Raw genomic sequence first — 24,939 nt, forward strand, 5'->3', positions numbered from 1 at the left:
TAGAAAGTATTTACTATATAAAGATTATTGTGTTATGAGTAAATTGTATGCACAGTTGTCATTATGATTATGCAGATGATGCATCAGGTATATCTGTAAATAAATAAGGTTAATAATCACTATTTATCCCTGTAAATATATTGTGTAGTAGTGTGCCTTGGCCATTCGGAACATTAGATTATTTATACTACTGCCTTCCTTCTTTTTGCAAGGAAAAGGTTACAGGCATTAGTTGGTGGAGGGTTGGAGGTATTAGGTTCAGGGGAGGGGCTTGACATGAAGTTAAACAATCTCTTCGCTACACTGTATGGGGACATTTCAAATAAAAGAAAAGGCAGAGGACACTTTCCCACCCTTCCCGCTATGTAGCAATAAAATATCTAAGTATGGGCAGCCAAAATTCAAACCTAAACATGGTTTTTTTTTGTTTTTATTATAATTTAACACAGTAGAGAGTTTCAGGAGTGTGGGAAAGGGGGTAAATGTTGTTTCTCCTGTCTGCGCCCCTACCCCACCCCAAATCTCCCTCTGTTGAGCCTAGAATAGTACTACAATGTTTCTGATTCAAGGCTGGCCGGATCCCTGAACAGGAGTACTCCTGGTAGGGGGCTGCTACACCTTGCAACCTTTTGTTGTGGGTCCCCACTTGTATTCAGGGGAATTTAGGAACCAGCAACGGGATTAATACATCACTACTAATACATGGGTAGGTATTAGATTAACTGAGTCAGGGTTAAATGAAAAGAGTAAACTTCACAAAAGCTAGATTCTAGCAGAGTATTTTGTTCTTTTCAAGTTCAAGAGGTTGCCCACCATTTCTTCCTCTTTGAAAAAAAACTTACTGGCTGAACTTCCTTAGTAAAACACAGCCTGAACATTGAGGTGATCATAGACAAAGCAAGTTGTAAAAAAAACTGGTAACAGGAACAAATGACAAATTATTATGGTAAAAGCTGAAAGATTTATGAGTAACAATGAAAAGACAAACACGAACTTAAGCCAAATAGTAACCCAAACTACTTGGCCGCTATAGTACTGCATTTGTGGGATTTGGGCAATAAAAATATATATCTAGATTTCCTTTTAGATACACCATTTTTGCCCAGTACACAAAACACTTAAGACAAGAGAATATTACAGTGATTTTAGGGTGCAATCCTATGCACGTTTAGACAGAAAAAAGTCTTACAACTCCCAGCACTCCTATTACCAGGTTGTTGTGGTCAAAGTTGCAGGGGGCATAAAAGTTTGTTGTCCACAGGGCATAGTTTCAGGTCAAATTTGTTGTTGTGTTGGGGAAGTGAAGGGGCTTTGGGTCCACAGCTGCCCTAATATGCCCCATTTTGTCCACCAGCAGCAGTGGAACACTGTTGGTAGGACATCTACAGCCTTCAGCAACTGTACCAGGGACCTCTGGTGGTGCAGATACTATCCTGCCAGAGGATTGCTCCCTCCGCCTATGGTATAGCAATTACACTTCCTATGGATTCTCATCCAGCTACCTGGCAAATATAAGCTTGCTCCCTTACTGATGATTTCAAAGATAATTAAAAAGTTAATTTAAAAAACTTGTATTTTGAAATATTAAAACAAATGGTAGTAAATCAGCATAAATTTAAGTACTCCTGTTCATCTGTTTTGCGGAAATGGACTGATAATTATTTAGAGCCCAATCCACCAGAAAGGTTTTCCCCCCCTCAATCCCATTGAAATGAATGGAAGTTGTACAAGAGAACTACCCATTCATTCCAATGAGGCTTTAGCAGGAAAACATTCCAGAGTATTGACTCTTAATGAAATCATTCCTCTTGGTGTAAAAATGCTTCTATAGCAACAAAGCACCTGACAGCTGAAGTAAAACCAAACATTTTGTTTTATTTGATAGGTAATATTGTCATAATTCTTCTTACAACACAAAGTCAGTTAGTATAAAGCTGTTTTAAAAAAAGAATGAATAAGCCCTTGGGGAAAGCATCTATTAAATTTGTGTTTATATATATATTCTTAAACCATACAGTCTCTAAAACACAAGTTATTGTACAACACATAACAGCTCAAATTGCTTTACAGAAAAACATTCCAAGTCTGCTTTCTTTAAAGTAACAAGATTTTACTAGATTATGAACCTTTTGCTTATCCACAGGAAACAGATGAGGATTTGTCCCTTTCCTGCATCTCAAAACCGATAACAACCCCATCTCACTATCAAAGCCAGACAGCAACCATCTAACTCTAAGAAAACAACCAACACCATTCCTGGATCCTTGCCCACTGAAACAATGCTTTTAAGTGCAAGTTTGTGTCCTCTTCTTTATTACTCTGAAAGAGAGGCTTTCCACAAATTATGCCTGATTCCTCAAACTGTTCCATTGTTCAAACTGTTCCACACACACACACAACCACTGGTGTTACCAGCCAGAGATCTTAGGCAACTTATCAATATGGGGGTGAAGGCAGTAGCATGGGAGGCAAACCTTCCTTAGGTTTGCCCTAATGAAGCAGTGTTTACCACCTTCAACTCTCAGGTGTTCTGCCATCTCGAGGAATATTTTTGGGGTCAAACTACACATTACGTTAAATACATAATGTGAAGCTGACCCACTCTTTCTTACTTTCTCTACAGTAAGTACACAGAGCCCGGAACTAGATCATGGCCCCCTGTGGTGCTTCAGTTTGAGGGATTAAATGGAAAGGAGGAGCAGCTGAGCTTGGGAGTGTTTGGGGCGTGGCCCTTCACAAGAACAGGCAGAAGCTGGCTGAAGGCCCATGCACATGATAGCAATCCCCAATCACCACACCCCCAAAAAAAGACTTCCTTGAATTCAGCTAGAAGCATCTATTGTTTTGGTGCCTTGTCTTCTTCGCTTGCATTCCAGCTCTTTGATCTTGCCTGGACTTATCCTGACCTTGGACCGGACCCTGACTACGTTTTGGCACCTTCTTGATTCCTGTATCGTTGACCTGGCTTTGGACAGATACTTTGGCTTTCGACCACAGACTGTTGACTTTTCCGTCCTGCTTGCTGAGTGTAACACTGGTGATTTACGACACCACCACAAGCAGGGAGGGGAAGTGTAAACCTCCCCCACTTCATTTACTTTCTGAAATTCACCCTTTCCCAGAGGTTTTGTGGGCACCCAAAGAATAGGCTCACAAAAACACAATTGGTTGTTGAGTAGAGCAGGATTGTATCTGGGCATTCCCTTCCAACCACAGGTTTTCCTTGTTAATGATGACTTGGCAACTTAAAACTCTTCTAAAAGGAAAGGAACATGGCCATGGTTTCATGAGAGAGGGAAGAAGAAGAGTCTTGATTGGCATGAAGAACTGATATAAGAGCTGAGAGACAAGTGGGCGAGGGGCAAAGACATGGAGAGATTTGAGGGAAAGGACAAGGGGTTTAATTATTATTTTTACCCTATTCAGGGCATCACGGACCCATAGAAAACAAATTGCCTCCTTTAAAAAACCACACCAAAAAACTGCAGTTGATAAGGTGTGCCCTCTTATTTTAACAACATGGAAGCACATTTTCTAACAATTTAACTTTTTTTATCTGGGAAATCCTAATGCACATACTATGTTTGCATTTGTTTATCCTTCTTTTTGTAAACCACCTTGGTTGATCCCAGAAAGGCGGTATAAAGATGCAATAAATAAATAATAAATGCGTTAGGGTTTACGTATGATACGTATGATACACATGCATACACAGAGAGACACATACACTATATATACAATTTATATCTACACTGTCCACACAGGCCTCTTGGCAGAATTCTGGATCTCAGGGAAGCCTACAATCACCAGCCCCTTCGCTTTTCTCCTTTGTCCCACACCATCCTCGCCCCGTGACAGGTTCGTCTCCTTTGGGCTGGCTGTTTAGGGGAAAGGGCCGTCTTGAAATATTTCCTGCCTGCTGGATTATAGCTCCTCAGGGCATGAGCTGACAAGAAGGAAAGCCTTCCCCTCCCTTCTGAAGTGCTCAGCCAGGAAGGGAGGGGAAGCCTCCGGGCGCACGGCTGGGCTCCCTGGGGAATCAAGCCCGGAGCATTCTTTCCAAGTCCCCTGCCCTTTCCACACCACTCCACCCATAAAAGCACGCTCCTTCTCACTCCCGCCTACTATCCTCAAAGTGTAAGTGGCAGGAGGAAAAAGGATTTCAAGCAAAAAATATTCATGCTCTGTGATGAGCACTGAATAACATCAGGCAGCTAGGGCATAAAATGGGACTGTTTGTTTTGTTGAGGTCTAGGTGTAGGCTGTTGTTTGTTTTAAACACCAAAAGCAAGACAACATTTTAACAAACACACACTTACAGAGGACTCTTAAAAATAAATGTCTCCCCTTTCTAGGCAAAAATGTGCAGTGATGGAAATTTACCAGCCATTCCTTGTGATACTGCACATTCCTGGTTTAAATATTAAGAAACTGTTGAATACATTCTAATATCCTATAATCCACTATCTATATCAGCCTTTCCCAACCTGTTGCCCACCAGATGTGTTGGACTACAATTGCCATAATACCATAGCTGCCTGTGGGATGATTGGAGTTGTGGTCCAATGCACCTGGAGAACAACAGGGTGAGGAAGCCTCATCTACATGCTTAACATCTCGCCAAATCTTGCTTTGTTGTTCCAAAAAGTAATAAATGAATGCCTGCTTTCACTAAACTGATTACAGCTTTGCCTGCTTTCCTTGATCCTAACATGCTGCACAATCCTATGTATATTTTCTTAGAAATTCTCAAATTTAGTATAAAGAATCCTTGCAGCTATTACTATATAATCTAATATCGCTCTCAATATTTGTTACGTGTTGTGCATTCAGTGCTGTGACGGATAGGTTCTTCTGTGCAAGAAGTGGGCTTTGCCACCCCTTGCGATCCCCTTTTAAAAAACACAACCCTAAATTTTCATCCTATAGACACACAACATATTCCTATATAACATATTCCCTGGAAAAAAAATGAAGAAAAGGACAACTAAAATGATGAAGAGGCTGAAACATCTCCCCTATGAGGGAAGGTTACAACAGTTGGGATTCTTTAGCTTGGGGGGAAAAGGAGGCTGACAAGAGACATGATAGAGGTGTACAAAATTATGCATGTTGTGGAGAATGCAGAAAGGGACACATTTTTCTCCCTATGATAATATTAGAACCCGGGGTCATCCCATGAAGATGATTGGTGGGAGATTCAGGACAGATAAAAGGAAGTACTTCTTCACACAGTGCATAGTTAAATTATGGAATTCACTACAACAAGATGTAGTGATGGCCATCAATTTGGATGGCTTTAAAAGGGGGTTGGATAAATTCCTGGAGAAGAAAGCTATCAATGACTACTAGTCCTGATGGCTATGTGCTACCTCCAGTATCAGAGGCAATAAGCCTATATACAGCAGATGCTGGGGAACATAGGCACAAGTGTACTGTTGCGCTCATGCCCTATTTTGGGTTTCTGGTCAACATCTGGCTGGTCACTGTGTGAACAGCATGCTGGACTAGATGGGCCCTTGGTCTGATCCAGTATGGCTCTTCTTATGTACTACATGCTTGAGTACATGCTCCAAAATGGCAAATTTGAGACTTGTCAGAAATTACATGGTGAGTGTTTAAAATAGTGCACCACTGCTGACACTGTATTAAAATAATTTTGTTTTAGTAGCTATGCCTGATCACCTTACCTATTAATGTAATGTAAAAATGTAATGTAAAAATTTCCTCAGACTTCCAAGGCTGCGTTCAAGTGCGGAAAAATATGAGCAGGTTTGCTTATAGTTTGGGTATTCTCACACAACTTTGCTTCCTATTCATTTTCTTTCAAGTTTTACATCAGCCACAAAACAAAAACAAAAAAATGAAGGTAGAAAAAAGGGAAGATTAATGAACTTCAGAAGGAGCTCTGACGAATTCTTATGAATCCGGCCCAAAATGATTCAGTGGAATAATAACCCTTAGTGTTCTAAGGATATCTCATTTAAAACAATATTAAGACGGCAGAAGCTAATTATTGCAACTCTATTTTAAACGTGAAATTCTACATTTTCTACACCGTAAAGGGATCTCTTGCTGCATTGATACCTGGTAAGATTTCCCATTTGGCATGAACAGAAATTAACAAGAATTTCCTGGGGAAAGGGGGGTGAGTGGAGAGAGAGAGAGGAAGCAACTCTGCACATTCAAAAAGGGTGAAATCTACAAGGAGAAAAACCACATAGAGGCTCTTCTGTACCACGTAATGTCTGCTTGGAGTTATGCAGGAGGGGGCCTTGAAGCAGACCTGAGAGCCTTGCGTTGCCATTCCGCAATTACACGTAGAACGTAATGCCTCTCTTTGTTGTATATTATCAAGCCCAAGCACTGCTGAAGCAAGGAGTCCTGACTCCAAAAAGGATATGGAACGAGCAATTATAAAACACATGGGAAATTTGCAGTGGCAGCCATGTTTCCGCTAAACACTGGGCAGAAGCAACGGCCTTTGGGAAGCCAGCTGAACAAGGCTGCAGCCATCAGGATAAAGCAATGAGCTCCTGCCATGAGGGCTGTAGCCTTTCTGCAATCAGGATAAAAGCGTTGAAGGGGAGGGGTTTTCCAGCAAGGAAAACGGGTGAAGGCAAGGGGTTAAGAAGCTGCATCAAACTGCCATCTCAGCTGCTGCATTTTATGAAACAAACCAACAAAAAAAGTCTGCCTGAAGAATCATGTACTATAATGTCATGTAAAAGTTCTTCCCTGACAATATGAATGGTGCTATACCACAAACTCCACATGGGCAAATAAAACTATACATGCTGGCATGCTGATGGAGGCCAAAGTTATTTATATTAACTTATACTTTTATACAGAACTTTGTTTACAACATTCTTTGGATACAAATATATCACTTCTCAGGGGAAACAGTGGGAGTCGTTTGCAGACTACATCCCAAAGTATTCCATGGGGGATTTTACGTGTTTTTAGAGAGGAGATATAAACTACATTTCTTAAATCGACGTGTGTGTGTGTACGCGTGCACATTTTCTTTTAAATCCTACCAGTCACTAAGTGCTACTTACTGTAAATGCCTTTTTTGTGTAACGGCGAGGATTCTGTGTTTCAATGTGATGCACTTAGCATGTCCATGTTAATTTTTAATTTTGGGAACCAGGCACTTCACACCGGCTGACTTCTAAAGCAAGGCCTAGCTAGTGCAACTGAAAAAATTGCTAGAAATCAACTGCCAGGCCTATGAAATCTATTTAAAGATTCACATTTGAATTGAGTAGTTAGTGCATTGGTGGTTGTGTGTGTGTGTGTGGGGGGGGTGTCCTCTCCCTACAGCAGCCCTTCCTTGCTGAGTTTCACCATTTCCATAAAGCACATTAAAACAAGTGTGTGAACACTCCGAGATGAAAGTACTAAACACTCTTGAGACTTCCAGTGGAAAGTAGAGCTGCCTGACTTTTCTCCAAGCAGACAGGAATGCCCATGATTCAGCAGCCTGAGTAAATAAAAGAGGTCCTTATTTCCTAATTTTGCTGGCTGGCCGTACTGCAGCACTCTCTGTGCCGCTGCCAAAGGGAATGCAAAGCTGGAACTACACCCAGCTGCTGAAGGACCGTCTTTGTTAGCCAGCCAGGCCTTCCTGGCCATCTTCTGGCAACAAAACCACCATATCCTGCAAGAAAGACCTTCGTCTCAGGCTTGAGAGCACTCTAGTCTGCCTAATAGGACCAAACAACAGATTTTTGCCCCGTCTGTGTTGGAGAAGGACAGCTGGAAACTCAGTTAGTGGCAAAGTAACACCTGTTCAGTCATATTTATGGGGAAAGTGCTCTGCTAACAGAAAAGTGAAGGAATACCAGAAGGAGTTATTCCACAGGGGTGGGAGGGGGGAGGCATCAAAGCACAAAGCACCTCTGTGGTACAAGCAGCCAGCCACTCATGTGCCAACCTCAATAGTTGTGAAGTCTTGAAAGTGATCTTATCCCCCCACTGCCGTTCGCTGAATTAACAGAGCTGCTTTTAAACAAGGTGGCTCAGCATCAGAAAGGTGCATGACATACACACATTTGGGCTGGACTATTTTGCAAGCAGAAAACTGGGAGCTCTGTTCTCCCCTTTATTTATTTATTATATAGAGAGAAAGATATAATCTTTCTTTTGGCTAACATCACCAAAGCTCTTAACAGGCCTGTGATCCAAGTCAACAGCGGCTTGAGTGCTTTTGAAAATGCTACTCTATAATTGGCTCAAAGCAACAACAACAAAAACTATAGAGAAAGAACATGGAAATGGCTCTAGGCCCCTTTTGAAATTAGTTGTGCCTCCAAACAAAATCACTTACATGCATGCTAGTTATGGGATTGTATACCTGGTCAAATGGGGCAAGTCATTGTTTTCTGGGGGGACGTTATCAATTTGATCCAATTACTAATATTGCTGGTCCTTGAAAGCAAGCGCTCTCTAGAGGAGGCAACAGTGGTTCCTAGAACTGCTGTAATTTCCTCCCTCGTTCACCCCACTATTTGCATATGCCACAAGTGGACCATAAGGGCTAAGCCACTGCCAAGCCACCAGCCAATCAGTGTAATAGAAGGCCCAGCTTGCTCTTGAATGGATGATAAGGGCCCATGGGGCAGCTGTGGACATCTTCTCATGTGACTCTCCTCTCTTCACAATATTCCCTTTCTCTCTGCTTCTGCCAAAGAAGAAAGGAGGCATCAGAGATCACAGCTGCAAGTTGGCCCTAGCTTCATATCAGAACTTTGGGCAAGCTGAGGCTGACAGAGATGTGGAAAATTAGTTTCATTTTTATCATTTTGGAAGGTTCATTGTGAACAAAAATTGAGAATGGTAGTGTTTAATAAAATTGGTGTCTAATTCACTAGCTATAATGGGATAACTCCTGCGTCTTGGCCAACTGTGTGTCTGATACACAAAAAGGCCCCATACACCCGAGCCAATGACACTGGACTAAGGCTACATTCACTTTTTGCCTCGTGACTGAAGCAGACATTGTTCGAAGATTGTGTAGGCCATAAAATATACCTGTGGCTACTAAAGCCATGAGTACTGTCACAGGGGGAAAAATCCACATAAAGCTGCACAAAGCTGAGGGCGCATGCTACTAGAGATGTAGGGAGGTGTTTTTGCCTCACATTCAATTTCCCAAAACAGAATCAGTACATTGGTGGCGATGTCATTGCTTCAGTCACTTTAGATCCAACTACACATTCCATTAATTGTATACCTTGTAGCAGAGGGTTAGCCTTTTTATTTAGTGTAGCGTAATCCTCCCCTTCTGGAGTGCCATGGTCCCAATCCAAATTGGGGTCATGTGCGCTTACACTACAGTAAATAAAAAGCTGAACCTCAGCTACTTGCCATGCAATTAGCATAACATGTCATTTCGCTCTTAAGTCTCCTCCTTATCAGCCTTAACAGAAATTCTTATCTTCTTTTTCAGTGGGAGGGGAAATACATTAGATCGGGATTTCACCACCAAGAATGACAGCAGTTGAGAGACACCCTCCTCCACCATATATAAACTCACCTGCTTCAAGTTGCAGGTGGGCAGGCCTCTCTACAGTTCCTGAGGTTGCTTGCTAGACTTTGCCACCAGGTGGCTAGCCTGGTCAACTACCAAAATGTGTAACTGTGGAACCACTTGAATTAGAAGTTACAATCCATATCTAAAGCAAAACAGTAATCTTTAGATTCCCGCTTTTGTGTCTTAAGACCAAGAAAACACATTGCTTTCTTCTAAAATTAGGGGTCACCAAGCAGCCTATAGCTGCTGGATTAGTACATGATCAAAAAGAAAATACAATACATCGGAGGGCCAGACACCTCCCAATTGCGGGTCTTGCTGATATATTTTTGCTACCTGGGCTAGTTAACTGTAACGGCAGACCTGTCCTTGGGCCCATAACTGTCCTTGGGCCCAAGAGGCTCAATATGATGTATGGGTGAGTGCAACCTAGTAAGGTTCCTTAACAGAGACAGGATTTACAACAATGGTTACTTTCGAAGAAAATACTGTACAGAAAAAGAATTGACAAAGCAATATATTCTAGCTGTGGGACAAAAGCAGACACACCAGTATATCATATCCCTAGACTTATATACATATTTACATGTTCACAAACATAAAAACAGGGATACTGTGCATACACACAGAGAGGGGGTGGGGAGAGATAGATTTGACATATATTCCAATGCAAAATTAAATGATACTAAATACAGAATTAAAACATCTGACCCAGGCAGGTCAGTTAACCAGAAAGATAGTAGACATCTGGTGCTTTAAAACCATACTTGATTAAAGAGTATTTTTGCATCATGGATATTACTTATCATATATATAAGGAATCTCAAGGAATAATGAAGGTGTGAGCAAATTAAAGAGAGCTCAGATACTACTGAAATAAAACAGAGTCCAATCATGAGTATATGTTAATAACTGGGCAAAAATTTTCTTCATTACATCACAAAATTGAAAGTTACTCAACAACCAAAATATATAGATAATTCACAATACATGTAACAATCATACAGCAACGATCATACAGCAAATGATTCCTTTTTTTCATAAATTGTTATAGTACTCAGCATCCATAGTGCCCACATAATTCCAAGTGGCCACAAAATGTGTGTGATGTTCAAGGAGAATTTATAATTATACCTTTTAACACAGATGTAATACGTTAACGTCTCAAGCCATACGTTATTACACAATTTCCTCCATTTATTCTCAATAGAAATATAAACAATTTTGGAAAAGCTACAACTTTAATAATACAACCACCACATTTTTTCACATCAGTGGCCCCACATTAAACTCACTCATTTGTCTCATAACTTATTTAACTGCTTGAAAACTAATACTCTGTAATGGGCATTCAAAAGAGAAATGTGAACTTTAAAAATTATTTATAATTTACAGATGTTTTTAAAATCTATCAATATTTCAAACGTACTCTGGGAGGACCAATTAAATGCATTAACAGTTGGGTTACTGGGGGAGAAACTTAAAGGGGTTCTGCATTAACAATAGTGTGTGGTGACTTTTTTTCCTGCTTTAGAAAATGTGACAAGAAGTGAACACAAATCCCAGAATCAACAGATTAGATATTTTAATGCCACACAAGACAAAAACAAATCCTGATGCTTGCAATATCCTTTTCATGGTTAGGGAACAAGCTCATTTGCCCAAGTAGCATTTTTGTACTGCAAAATTCAGCTTCCAAATATAAAGAGATGAGAAATGTTAATGTTCTTTGTTGCTTAAAAATTCATTCAAAAGAGGTGTTTCAATGCCTTTTATCATATGAACCTTAACTAAGAAGCTCACTATTATTCAATCACTTAATTCAGAGAAAAATATATAGAAATACTTTTAAAATATATAGAAGCTACAGTCATCGTCTATTTTATTACATGACGGGAAGGTGTCTTTCAATCCAACATTATGTTTCAGTTCACAACAGAATGCTTCCAGATATTCTACAACACACACTATTCCCAGAGTTGCAGATGGCTAAAGAATGACATAAAGATAGCTAAAGAGGGAAGGCAAAGCATGGAAATGGAATGAAATCTACGTTTCATTTTTGGTGCAAGAAGTGGTGACATGGGGCATGGCCAGACGAGGGGGATGATCTCACGATTTTATGATCGCGAGATTGTTCCCCTCGACTAGATGCAGCATGAAACGTTGTGGCCATCATTTGGTTTTTTTTTTAAAAAAAACACATTTCAGAACATTTGAGAACTACAAGTTCAATCGCAGCTTTTAAAGCTCAGCTAAAAACTTTTCTTTTTCCTAAAGCTTTTAAAACTTGATTTTGCTCTGACTTTTATACTGTTAGTTTTACTCTACCTTGTGCCTGTTTGGTGCATTCTCTTCCCTTCCTTATTGTTTTATTATGATTTTATTAGAATGTAAGCCTATGCAGCAGGGTTTTGCTATTTTATTGTTTTACTCTGTACAGCACCATGTACATTGATGGCGCTATATAAATAAATAAATAAATAAATAATAATAATAATAATTAAAGGAAAAAGAGCGCACGAGCGCTCGAACGGAACCGTGAGGATTTTTTTTTTAAAAAAACAACCCTCGTGTTCCCCCCACCCCGTGCCCGGCTCCATGCAGTTACTCATGAGGAGCCGGAGGGGAACGCGATGGCGGGCCACATGTCCCGCAGTCTTGGGATTATCCTGAGACCGCAGGAAAAACTGGGATGGAAGAGTAGGGTCATATCCTGGGGAAAGGGAGGAATCATCCCTCCCTGCTCCCGGGATGCCCTGTGCATCATGTGAACACACACGGATGATCCCGGGGTGATCCCCGGGATATCGCCCCATCTAGCCATGCCTATGGACTAATTTCTAGGAGTAGACAAATACAATGTTGATTTTTATTTGCAATTTTTTAAAATATTGGTAGCTGTGTTGGTCCATTATTCAATTTGGTCCATTTTGAGATAAAACTCAAAAGTAACTCAGAGTACTTTCTCTGCCTCACACCTATGTGTTCCTTTTAGTGCTAGAGACAGAATCTAGTAACTGGCTAAAGTTTCCCATTTATTTATTTATTTGAAATATTTTTGCCACCTTTCTATCCCAAGCTCCTCAGGATAAGCTCACAATGTAAACTAAACTCACAAAATAAAGTAAAACCATCTACAATGCAGATGGATTAGAAAAATGTAACTCTGTTGGTTCTCCTAGACCTTGCAGTTGTGTTCAGTGCCATTGACAATAAAATCCTTCTAAGATTGCCTTGGAGGAATGGGTATAGGAAGGACTGTTTGGAGCTTACTCCATGCATTCCTGCGAGGGGGGTCAGGGGCAGGACCCAGATAGTGGTGCTGAGGGCCAAATGCTCTACTCCTTGGCCAGTAGCATATGGGGTTCCACAGGATTCTATCTTATCTCCCATCTTGTCCAACATCCACATGCAACTGCTGGGTGAAGTCGCCTAGCAGAGATTTGGGCAGTGGAGTCGTCCGTCAATACATAACACCCACCTCTACATTTATTTCTGATCCTGGGCAAGCAGTAGAAACCCTGAATCCCTGCTTAGTCAACTATGAAGGAACGGAATGGATAAAATAAGCTGAAATTTAATCCAAACAAGACAGAAATATTGTTCATGAGTATTTAGATATGCAACCTGTCTTGGACAGGGTTGAAATGCGCCTAAGAGGTTCATAGGTTGGTGTTGCTCCTTAATACAGCACTTCTTGTTGTGCAGGTGGCTAGGACAGCCTTTTTTCAAATTTTAATTCTATGCCCCCTGGGCAGTGTTGGAGGTGGGTGGTCCTGGATCCAAGGCTAGTGCCATGTCTAGCCCTGCTCCTCCTGGGTTGGAAGAAGGTGTTTCAGGTGATCAATCAGAATCAGACTCTGAAGTAGAGGATTCAGCGCCAGAAACAGGCCACCTGTACAAGCGGGGGAGAAAGCTCTCACGGGCTCTTCACCAGCTGGTGGTGAACTCTCTCCAGAGCTTATCTCGTCAAGGGCAAATCATATACAGTCAGTGGGAAGCCAACATTCTTCGGAAGGAGAGAGCACGGACAGGTTAGCCCACAGCAGACTAAAACGGGTGGAGCGAAAGGAAGGCGAGAGAAAGTCGGGCCGGCTCACCTCAGAACTAGTCTCTCTGAACTTAACGCATCTTTGGAAAAGGCTTTCCATTCTTCTTGAAAGGACAATTGTCTCCCTTAGTTTGCATGGTTTTGCCTAGGGAAAGTTCCCAGAGATTAGACTCTCTTCAGGTGGGAAGAGATGTTTATTGCTTGAATAAAGTTTTGTGGATTACTTAGCAGGCCTCATTACTGTTTCCCAAGGAGGCAGGAGGTTTATTTATATTTTATTTATTTTATTTATTACATTTTTATACCACCCAATAGCTGAAGCTCTCTGGGCGGTTCACAAAAATTAAAACCATAATAAAACGAACAACAGGTTAAAAACACAAATACAAAATACAGCATAATAAGCACAACAACGATAAAACCACGCAGAAAAATTGATATAAGATTAAACTACAGAGTTAGATCAGTAAAATTTAAATTTAAGTTAAAATTAAGTGTTAAAATACTGAGAGAATAAAAAGGTCTTCAGCTGGCGATGAAAAGAGTACAGTGTAGGCGCCAGGAGGACTTCTCTGGGGAGCTCATTCCACAACCGGGGTGCTACAGCGGAGAAAAAACCCCTCCTAGTAGCCACCTGCCTCACTTCCCTTGGCAGGGTCTCACAGAGAAGGGCCCCTGTAGATGATCTTAAGGTCTGGGCAGGTACATATGGGAGGAGACCTTCGTTCAAATAACCTGACCCCAAACCGTTTAGAGCTTTGAATGTCAATACCAGCACTTTGGCCTGGACCTGGACTGGCAGCCAATGAAGTTGTAAAAGGACTGGCATAATGTGATCTCGCCGGCCAGTCCCTGTTAGTAAACGGGCTGCCCTGTTTTGTTCCAGCTGAAGTTTCCGGACCGTTTTCAAAGGCAGCCCCACGTATAACGCATTGCAGTAATCCAAACGAGAGGTTATCAGAACATGGATAACCATAGCTAGGCTATCTCTGTCCAGATAAGGGCGCAGTTGGTATATCAGCCTAAGCTGGTAAAAGGTGCTATTTGCCACTGAGTTCACCTGTGCCTCAAGTGACAGTTCTGGATCCAAAAGTAGCCCCAAACTATGGACCCGATCTTTTAGGGAGAGTGCAACCCCTGTCTTGTTTTGAGAAACACGACAGCCGGAGACAGCATGTCAACCTCAGACCCAGGAGTCCAAGCTGCCCATCCCTCCCACTCATAGCCAGTACGGAGAGAACCACACTGGCTGCATTTACAAGCTCGCAAATACGAGCTCAGAGAGGGGGGAAAGGGGCACTGCATCCCCAGGCCTCCCCAGCCTCTGTTCCTCTCCCTCCTTAACGCCTGTCTAGCTAAACTGAAGTGCAGGAGGCGATACTCCCAGGGCTTGCGCCTTGGATAGGATTGTGCCCTCAGTCTGCTATACCAGCTATGACCCCTTCTGACAAAGTTGTACTTTACCAGACTACTGCAGAAGCATTCAGAAACTTCAACTGGTGCAAAATCCTGTTACAAGGTTGCTAGTTCGGGACAGACAATCAGAACACATTCTGCACTGGTTACTTGGTCATATCTGGATTCAATTCAAGATGCTAGTTTGTTTGTTTTTACCTTTAAAGCGCTAAACAACTTGAAACCCAGATACCTTAGGGGACTCAGATCTTTCATATGTACCTACTCACATGCCTCATTCAACATCTGAGGCCTTGTGCTGGCTACCACTGCCAAATGAGATACATAAAAATGGGCCAGGGTGGGGGGGAGAGAGAACTAATTGAAGGCATTATGGGGGAAATGGTCTTAATAGTCCAGCTGATTGTTAATATTAAGGGGGGCAATTGGCCCTCCTAGGGAAGGAAATGCCATAATCTAGAGCCACTAGAGGGAAGGCTCTGCCCAGCCAATCGGATCTCCAATGCAACATGATGCAAAGCAAGACATCCAATGACAAATGTGTGTGTTTTAAATGTGTTTATATAATGTATTTGTTTTCTTATTGTTTTAATTGAATTTTTATTTATCTATGATTGCAAGCCACCTTGAGTGCCATTTTCTGGTAGAGAAGTGGGGCACAAATCAATTAAATAATAATAAATGCAGTTGGCAGTCTGGTTAGAATCAGAGATGAGGCCCTTCAAATACCTGGTCCCACAATGTTTATGGCTTTGTTGGTTATGACTAGCATCTTAATTTGTGACCAGAAACATACTGGTAACGAATGCAGATGAAACAAAACTGCAAGTCATATGCTTTGTGAAACAGACCCCACATGAACGCCGATGGCCCACAGTTTGCATAGGCCGAACCTTCTGAACACTTTTTTAAGGCCGCCTCTTCAAGGGTCTCCATTTCCTCTGGAAATGGTGGCCATAAAGCAGCCATGTATTCAACATTATGTACACAGCTGATAAGGTGCAGAGTGCTCACACAGCTAAGCAGCCACATCCCGGGGGGGGGGGGTGTTAAGCGGGGCGCTCTGGATTGGGCCAAAGCACCCAATCTGACCCACTTCAGGCTGCTTTGGCTTAGATCCGACCCAATCTGATTCCAGACCGATTCAGTCCGAATTGGCCCGCTTCAGCTCGGAATTCAGATCTGGAGTCAAAGCTGTGAAGAGCCCCCGTAAAATGCCCTCCTGGGCAATGCAGCCACTTGAGGTTCCCTAGTTAGCTCGGAGCCCAGGAAGCCTCCCAGGCTGCACACTTGCTCTTTTAGGGGGAGTGCAACCCTCAATTGTAAACCTCATGGGCTGGCTAGGGAATGCTGGGAGTCGTAGGACTTTTTCTGCCTAAACATGCATAGGATTGTGCCTTTAATAGCTCAAACTATATATAGAATGAAACACCATGTACTTGTGGGTTAAGGAAGCCTCCCTCCATCCCTCCTACACAGAAAACAAGAAAAAGAAGTGTTGCTTGGATTGTCCCATCCTATAATAGAGCCGACTGTAAACACATACAAGGGAATATTATCTTTGGTTCATAGATCTGAGCACAGGAATTAACCCTGATCTACCAGAGGGCAACAGAATAATGGATTAATTATTTTGCCATTGCATCTTTAACTGCATTATTTGAGGCTTGTTTTCAATGTTATTTGCATGCAAGTTTCCCGGTGTGGTTTGACTTAATTGCAAGTGGGGAAAAAGAGATGCAGCCAACATTTTCCTCCTCTTACGTATGGATTCCATTTGGGAAAGGCTGCTGGAACTCACGATTAGCTGTCTGAAATAGAGGCCTCTTCAGAAATGCAGATATCGTTTCTTTGTTTAAGGCTGTATCTAAAATGACCCGTAGAAGCTTCCTGTATTTGGAATGGAAGCTCTGTGTGAAATATAGTAAATTAAGCCTTTGGCTGTCACAATTGGGGGGGAAAGAACGAGCAATAGAATAGCTGCTGGATTTGAATTTTTTTTTATTGCTTCATTTACATCCTGTCTAAAATCTTCTGAGAAGCTCAAGGTGTCTTATCTCTGGCTACCAGGGGGTTTTCAGCAGCCAAAGCAGTTAACATACTTTCTAACTCACTCACTCTCTCTCCTTTTTTTTTTTTTTTAAGGCCACCTTATCTTATCAGGATGATCTCTTCAGCTGAGGAGAACCCAGTATTTCTCAGAAGCTGTACACTGTATTGACAGTTCAGTGCAGCTACGACAAATGGATGTTAGGGTAGAGAGAAATCAGTTAACCTGTTCCACTCTCCGTTTCGACTCATCTTTCGATTGTTTAACCTCAGGAAAGGTGTCCTCCAGCCTACCCCTGTTTCCATGGACTAAAAGGCACATGATCCCATCAGTACTAAAGAAATCTGGTGTAGAGGGAATGACACAGAAGCAGTCCCTACTCTGGTGTGCATACAAAGCCTTGGTGACTCTCCCCATTGAGAACCAAATTTCAAAGGAGCAGTGCACAAAAAGCAAGATAGAGCCGGCTCTTCCCTGAAGTCGGAGAGAGTGCGCCTCTCAGAGCCATCTGAGGAGGGCTGATAGTGGCTATTTTGAACAACCAATCTGTTTCTAACATCCACTCCCCACCTTGTGCCAACCAGGCAGGAAAGACCCATGTGATCAAACCTATAAATGCTCTCTCAGTATTCACACACTCTTCACAGCTGCATGGGAGCACAACCGGGAAGGCAGTTTTGTCCTGGATTCAAGAGCAGATAGTTTGGTGGTTGCACACATGCGTTGCATGCAGAAGGTCCTATCTTCAATCCAGGCTTCTCCCAGTAGGACTTGGAAAGTCCTGTTTGAAACCCTGGAGTTCCGTTGCCAGTCAGTGTAGGCGATACAGAGCTACTAGATGGACCAATGGTTAGAGATGTAAAATTTCTGGAAATTTTGTGGCCATGGGGGGGGGACGGGGGACGGGACGACGACAGGTCCATCCCCTGTTTTTTTTCCTGAGGGAAAAAACCTGAAATTTTGGAAAATTGAAAAATAGAAAATGCTTATTTTTAGTGCTCTTTACAGATATAAAGTCACTTTGTTGCTTTAAAATAGTTTTCCCCAATCTGGTGCCCTCCAGATATTTGAGGTTTCAGTTCCTATCAACCTCAGGCAGAATGGCCAATGCTCAGGAATGATGGGCACTGTGGTCTAAAGCATCCAAAGACCACTAGATTGGGGAGGGATGCTTTAGAAACTTTCTGTTCCTAAAGTTACTTATGTATAACTTAGTTTGCTCATCAAATTATTATTTTATTTATTACTGCATTTATATTCCGCTTTTTTCTTCCAAGGAATCCAAGGCGGCATATATAATCCTCCTCTTCTCCATTTTATCCTCACAACAACCCTGTGAGGTAAGTTTGGCTGAGAGTCCGTGACTGGCCCAAAGTCACGCAGTGGGTTTTCATGGCTGACTGGGGTCTAGAACCCAGAACTCCCGACTCCCCGTCCAACACTTTAGCCACTACACTGGCGTACATACTATATTAAATGACTGGTAAGCATCAGAACTATATTAAATGACCAGTAAGCACCTGAAACACAGGACTCTATAGAACTTCAAATTGTCAAGAATATACATTTACTGTCAGGAATGCACAATAGTGACTTTATTCACATGTTTGGGAACTGAGCATAAATGTACATCGGTAAAATATATTTTAGATCAATAATTTCAATAAGGAATGAAAGAAATAACTATGCTAGAAATTTTACAGACAGGATTAAAAAAACATTTTTCCCCATGGCTTCATTATTTCTAGACATTTTACATCTCTGGTCTTTCTATAAAAATGTTCTTATTACATAGTATTTAGAAATCATTTTGGGGGAAGATAAAAGCTGAGTAACAATATAAAAATACTTTGCCTTAAATTCCAAAAGGACATATTTCATAATCAAAGCTTAAATTTTATTTTATTTTATTTGGAAAAAACAAATAAAAAATGGTCCCCAGGGGGGCCTTCACATCTCTACCAATGGTCTGACTCTGTATTAGGTAGCTTCCTATATTTCTCCATACAGGATGCCAGGGAATTAGGAAGGAGCATCACATAGTCTGTATAGTTAGAATTGTGAATAATTTTGACAGCAGGGTTCTGATAGAGGTAAGGGCACTGAGTTGCAACAAAAGAAGAGGAGAGAAGATTGCAGTGGTTTAAATCAGGAGATGACTAGGGGCGTTGCTAGATGAGGCCTTAACGCGCCTTGAGAGCCGGTTTCCCTGCTGTGCTTCCACATGACGTACAGGGGAATCCGGCCCCAGGCCGCACTGAAGCCTCCTCTAATGCGCCATAAGCGAAGTCACTTATGGCGCGCCTTTTCTGCAGCTCCGGCCTGAGGCCGGAGCTGCAGAACATCTAGCTACTTCCACGGCTTTTTGCGGCTACTCGCTTAGTCGCGAGTAGCCGCAAAAAGCCGCGGACTTGGCACAGCGCGGCCGGGGGAGATCCCGGGAGGGAGAAGGAGGAGAGACGACACAGGACACACACACACACACACGGAGGGAGAAGGAGGAGAGACGACACAGAACACACACACACGGAGGGAGAAGGAGAGACGACACACGGGACACGGAGGGAGAGAAAGATCAGGAAGGGATCAGGAGCGGATGGGGGGGTTAACTAAAAAAAACGGCTTACCTTCTCCGGAGTCTTCGGGCCGCACGTGGCCCCTTTAAACTTTTTTTAAAAAATGGCGGACGCTGCAGGGATCCCGATGTCCCTGCGCATCCCCCATCTGGAAGCCTGGGCGGCTAACGTCAGCGCGCCGTCGCCCCGCCTACCTGCCGGCTTATCCCGGCAGGTCTAGCAAGGCCCTAGGTTATGAACCAGACTTTTCACCAGGAAGGCAGAGAGGAAGGCCTGCACAATACTTACAGGAAAAAGCGACTTATTATTTGTTTGTTAACTGAATTTACATCCTGCCTTTCCACCAAAACGGTGCTTACAAACATGAAATACAGCAAAATCTTAAGTAACACATAACAAATCAATTAAAACAGTTAAAATCAAAACAATTAAAGAACCCACCAGTTAAAAAACCCAAGAAGTGTCTTTCCTGCTGTTGAAAGAACAAAGCCAACCTAGCCTCCCTTGGCAGTGATTTCCAGAATCTGGGAGTGGCCCCTGATAAGGTCTTCTCTTGGGTCCCCACCAAACATGTCTCTGATAGCAGCAAACCAAGAGATGGGTCTCCCCAATGATCTTAAAAACTGGGCAGGCTCATATGTAAGAATACAATCTCTCAAATAACTGGGTCCAAGTCATACAGAGAATTACACAACATAACAAGCACTTTGAATTGTGCCTGGAAACAGTCAAGTAGCCAGTGAAACTGCTGTAAGAAGGGAGTCACAAGCACCCTGTAACGGACCTTGATCAACTATCTGGCCGCAGCATTCTGAAGCACCTTCAGTTTCTCAAGACTTCTCAAAAGCAGTCCCATGTAGAGCATGTTAACAGCAGTCCAAACAGGATGTAACTAAGCCATGTGTCATGATGGACAACAGGGTGGATGGCAACATTGTCAATTGATACTGAGCGTATAAAATGAATATCCTGAAAGGTAAGCCCCTAGGTTTTGGACACATTTTGGTAAACAGATGAGAACAAACAGTGTCAACCTTATTATTGAGCGATGCAAAGTCTTGAATGGAGAATGAAAATGGGGAGAAAAGTTAGAGAAGAGACACTGAAGATTTCAAGAATTGGTGTAAATCAGAGTAGGGTAGTACTATAACTTCGTCAGGAAGTTGGCAGAGTAGAAGGACAAATGTATAATGGTCAAAATCAAGTAATTTTTTTTTATTTCCTCCAATGGCATTCAATTGTATGAGAGCGTGAATAGAGAGATGTTGGATAGTATAGATATCCCAGAACTAGGGCTAAAATAGGCAGAGATCATTGAGGGAATAGGGGAAACCATTCAAAAGTTGAGGACAAGGATGATTTGGAAGGAAGAAGAAACTTCACAGTCTAAAGAGTGACCACAAGTCACACAAGAGATGAGGGAATGATACTTTGGAGACAGCCACTGCCTCAACGGCCTCCAGGAGGAGCAGGATGGTGTGTGTACAATATTAAAGAATACAAGGTGATCCAATCTCTGAACTGGCTGTTGTTGAAAACATTTGGTTAGATAAATCAGAGGGTGGAACCTCTTTCAATTTGAAAGCCGAATTCCGTTTCGGAGAAGCTCTCAGGGGCTGCATTCAAGTGGTGGATGGGGCTGAAGGCAAAATACCAGCATACTAAAGCTTAAAGGTCTTACTACCAACAAGTAAGTCTTAGGAGAGGCATATCAGAATTGGGGAAAACTGCACAAAGATCAGGAAAATGCTAAAAGTTTGGTGTTTGGAGGAAGTGGCCATGGCCGGATTTGGCCCCTGGCTGAGTTTCCTTGCCACTAGGCCAAATGGTGTGATCCAGAAATGCATTTCTTATGTCCTTATACAGCCTTAAAATACAAAACCCAAAATGCAGTGCAAATCCAGGACATTTAAAATCCATTAAATGAAGTTAATGGATGTTCCAGTCTTTTTCATTAACACTGAATGTTAATGAAATAGTAATTTTCATTAATTAGTATTGCATCAAATGACATGATACTAGAACTGAACAAAATATGAATTAACACATGGATTTTCCCTGGAAACATGTTGCTTATTAAAAACGGAAATCATACAGCAGATTTCACGCATACCTGGCTTTATACCTATATTTCTCCCCCTCTCTTTTTGTACCCCAACCACCTACCAGGATCTTTAATGTTAGTGATAACCTCAGGCTTCCCAATGCAATGAAAACTCCCTGTTAATTGTGTATTATCTTTGTGTGTCAGCTTAGTGGAGAAATGAAGGAATCGTCTTCCAACTAGCTTCAGCCACTTCTCTTGAGAGCAGTGCCCTTGTCAGAGCCTTAGAGATACGAAGGGGAAAAAAAGTCCCATCCTTGAAAATGAGTCCTTGCTGTGTTCTTATCAGCTCTTGGTGTTTAGTGCTCGGGTTGGGGAACCTCAGGTCCATGGCCAATTTGGGTCCTTCCAGGGGGTGGGGGTCCCAATCTAGCCATAGATGGCCACGCCACTTTCTTCCCAACCACACATGGATTTTCCCTGGAAACATGTTGCCTACCAGGATTTTTAAACTTAGTGATAACCTCAGGTTTCCCAATGCAATGAAGATTCTCTGTTAACTGTGTATTATCTTTGTGTGTCAGCAGTGGAGAAAGGCAGGAATTGTCTTCCAACTACCTTCAGCCACTTTTCTTGAGAGCAGTACCCTTGTCAGAGCCTTAGCGATAGTAGTTTCCTAGCTTTTGTGCAGTTTATCCCCATTCATAAAGGTTGAAATGCCTCTCCTAAAGCTCAGTTACTGACAGTAAAGTACAATATGTTATTTAATGTACTATGTTCTACTTGTGGGCTGGTTGGTCATTTTATGAACAGCCTAGATAGCCCTTGGTCTGATCCAGAATGGTTCTTCTTACGCTGTTATGTTCTTAACACATTGGCGTGCGCACAGGGGGTGCAGAGGGTTCAACTGAACCCCCTAATGTGCTGCCGCCGCCATGTTTGCCCCGAGAGGGAAAGGGAGAGTTTAAAGAAGATGAGGAAGGTTGGCGGGGGTGCAGAAGAAGATATTAATGCTAAGGGAAAACAGACGCTCTTTGGAGCCGGCCCAAAGGGGCGGACCGGGGGCCTCTCGACCGTGCGCGCCGGAGGAAGACGCCCCCAGAGGCGTCCGCGGGGAAGGTTCCTCGTGCTCCCTTCGCCCTCCTCGTCCTCCTCCTTGCCAAGGGGGCGGACGCGGGGATCGCTGGCTGGCTGGCGGGGCGGGTCTGCGCGCGGTTGGGGTTTGCGCTCCGGGAGCGGCGCAAAAAGTTCTGCAGCTCCCCCCCACGTGGCCGGCTCGGGGAGGCCGGAGGGGTGGGTCAGCGAGGGTGGGGAGACTCCCGGGGTTCTTTTGCCCCCCCCTCCCGACACCATCGGAGCCTCACTCAGCGCAGGAGCTGCTGCCGTCAGAGGGATCACCATGCCTCCCGCGGAGATCAACAGCGGAAAGACCGTTTCCGCGTAAGTTCTCCCTCGCCGCCGCCACCTCCTCGGTGCCTGGATTTTGTTGTTGGGGGGGGGGGGTGGCCGAGGAAGAAGGCTGAGATTTGCACGTTCCCCCGGCGTAGTAGCAAAAGGAGAGGAAAGGGAGGCGGCATCCGCGGGGCCTACGGCGCACCTGGGCTGTAGCCCGGCATGCATGGGGGGCTATGTGTGGTGGGAAGGGGCGATCGGCCTGTAACTCCTCAAAACAGAGCCTCTGGGGGTGGGTGGGGGTGGGGACTTGTGAAGGCTTCCAGCCAGGTCTACAGTGCAATCCTAGGCTCGCCTACTCAGAAGTAAGCCCCCTTCAGCAGTTTAGTGGGACTTACTTGCAAGTAAACGTGCACAAGATTGCAGCTTCAAGCTTTCCTGGGCGTGAAGCTCGACTTTCAAGAGATGCAAGTGTGTGTGTGTGTGTGTGTGTGTGTGTGTGTGTGCGTGCGTGCGTGCGTGCGTGTGTGTGTGTGTTTAAGGGACTCACAACTACCTGGCAGTAGCGTCCCCTCTTCCCCCTCTGCCCAGCCGTTGATCTTCCGTTTCATCACTTGATCGCTTTGATCTTTCGCTAGCCTACCTACCAGGCAGCGGTATTTTTTTATCTTGCTCCTCAGTCAAAAAGGCTCCTGGAGCGGCTTACCTATAATCAGTAGAACAAGGCAGTTCCTGCCTACAGGCTTAGAATCCAAAACAGCCACCACATACAAGGAAAAAGGAACAGGGAGGGAAGAGGGGGGAAATATTGTAGCAGGACTCCTGGAATATCTGTTTTATAAATGTCCCTTTCAGTGCCAAAGGCACACCTGAGGTTTTGGACCTTCTTACATGCTTACTTGTGAGTAAGCTCTACTGAACAGGGTGGAGCTTCCAAGGAAACCTGGGTTAGAGCTGGCTGTTAATTCCCGTCTGCCTATGGGGAGCTGAGGCCTGAATCATAGCATCATAGAATTGTGGAGTTGGAAGGGACCTCAAGGATCATCTAGTCCAACCCTCTGCCATGTGTAGGGAAACCAATTAAACCATCCATGAGAGGTGGCTGGACAGCCTCTTCTTAAAAACCTCCAGAGATAGAGAACCCACAACCTCTGTAGGTAGACTGTTCCACTGTTGTACAGATCTTACTGTCAGAAAGTTTTTCTTTATATTTAATTGAAATCTAAGTAGCTGTAACTTATACCCATTCCAAGGTCTCAAGATAGTGAATGGTCTCCGATCTGCAAGGGATTGCATTTGGACCTTCTGCATACAGAACATGGTGTACTGCAGCCTTTCCCAATGTGCCTTTCAGATGTTTTGGACTACAACTCCCATCAGGCCTGACCATTAGCCATAGAGGCTGAGGGGATTTACAGTCAACACATCTGGAGAGCACCACATTGGGGGAAGACCGCTGTAACCCATCCACAAACTTCCCCAACTCAGTGCCCTTCAGATGACAGACTGCAATTCCCATAATCCCCAGCCAGCATGGCCTGGGCTGGCTGGGGACAGTGAAAGTTGGAGTCCTGAAACAACTGGAGGGGATCAAGTAGGGTAAAGCCAAGTTAGAGCGTTAGGCAAGGATGGATAACCAAGTTCAAATCTTCATTCAGCCATAAAACTCACTGGGTGACTTTGGGCCAGTCACAGCCCCTCAGTCTGGCTTACTTCACAGGGTGGTTGTGAGGATAAAATAGGAGAGGGATGGAAAACATTGTGCTTCTTGGAGGAAAGACAGGATTTAAATATCATCATTAATAAAAGTGTTTGCTTTACATAATGCATAATAAAATAAACGTGTTTGTTATGGTCCCTCCTCAGAAT

The 24,939-nt window shown here is 43.2% G+C and overlaps 1 protein-coding gene across 4 annotated transcripts in view; it reads right to left on the reverse strand.

Moving 5' to 3' along the window:
* The window catches only part of ZNF521 (zinc finger protein 521), a 332,567-nt gene that overhangs the window by 200,727 nt on the left and 106,901 nt on the right, over window positions 1-24,939 (reverse strand). The window lies entirely within an intron of this gene.

Source organism: Elgaria multicarinata, chromosome 7 (genome assembly GCF_023053635.1).
Source record: "Elgaria multicarinata webbii isolate HBS135686 ecotype San Diego chromosome 7, rElgMul1.1.pri, whole genome shotgun sequence".
Classification (NCBI taxonomy): Eukaryota; Metazoa; Chordata; class Lepidosauria; order Squamata; family Anguidae; genus Elgaria; species Elgaria multicarinata.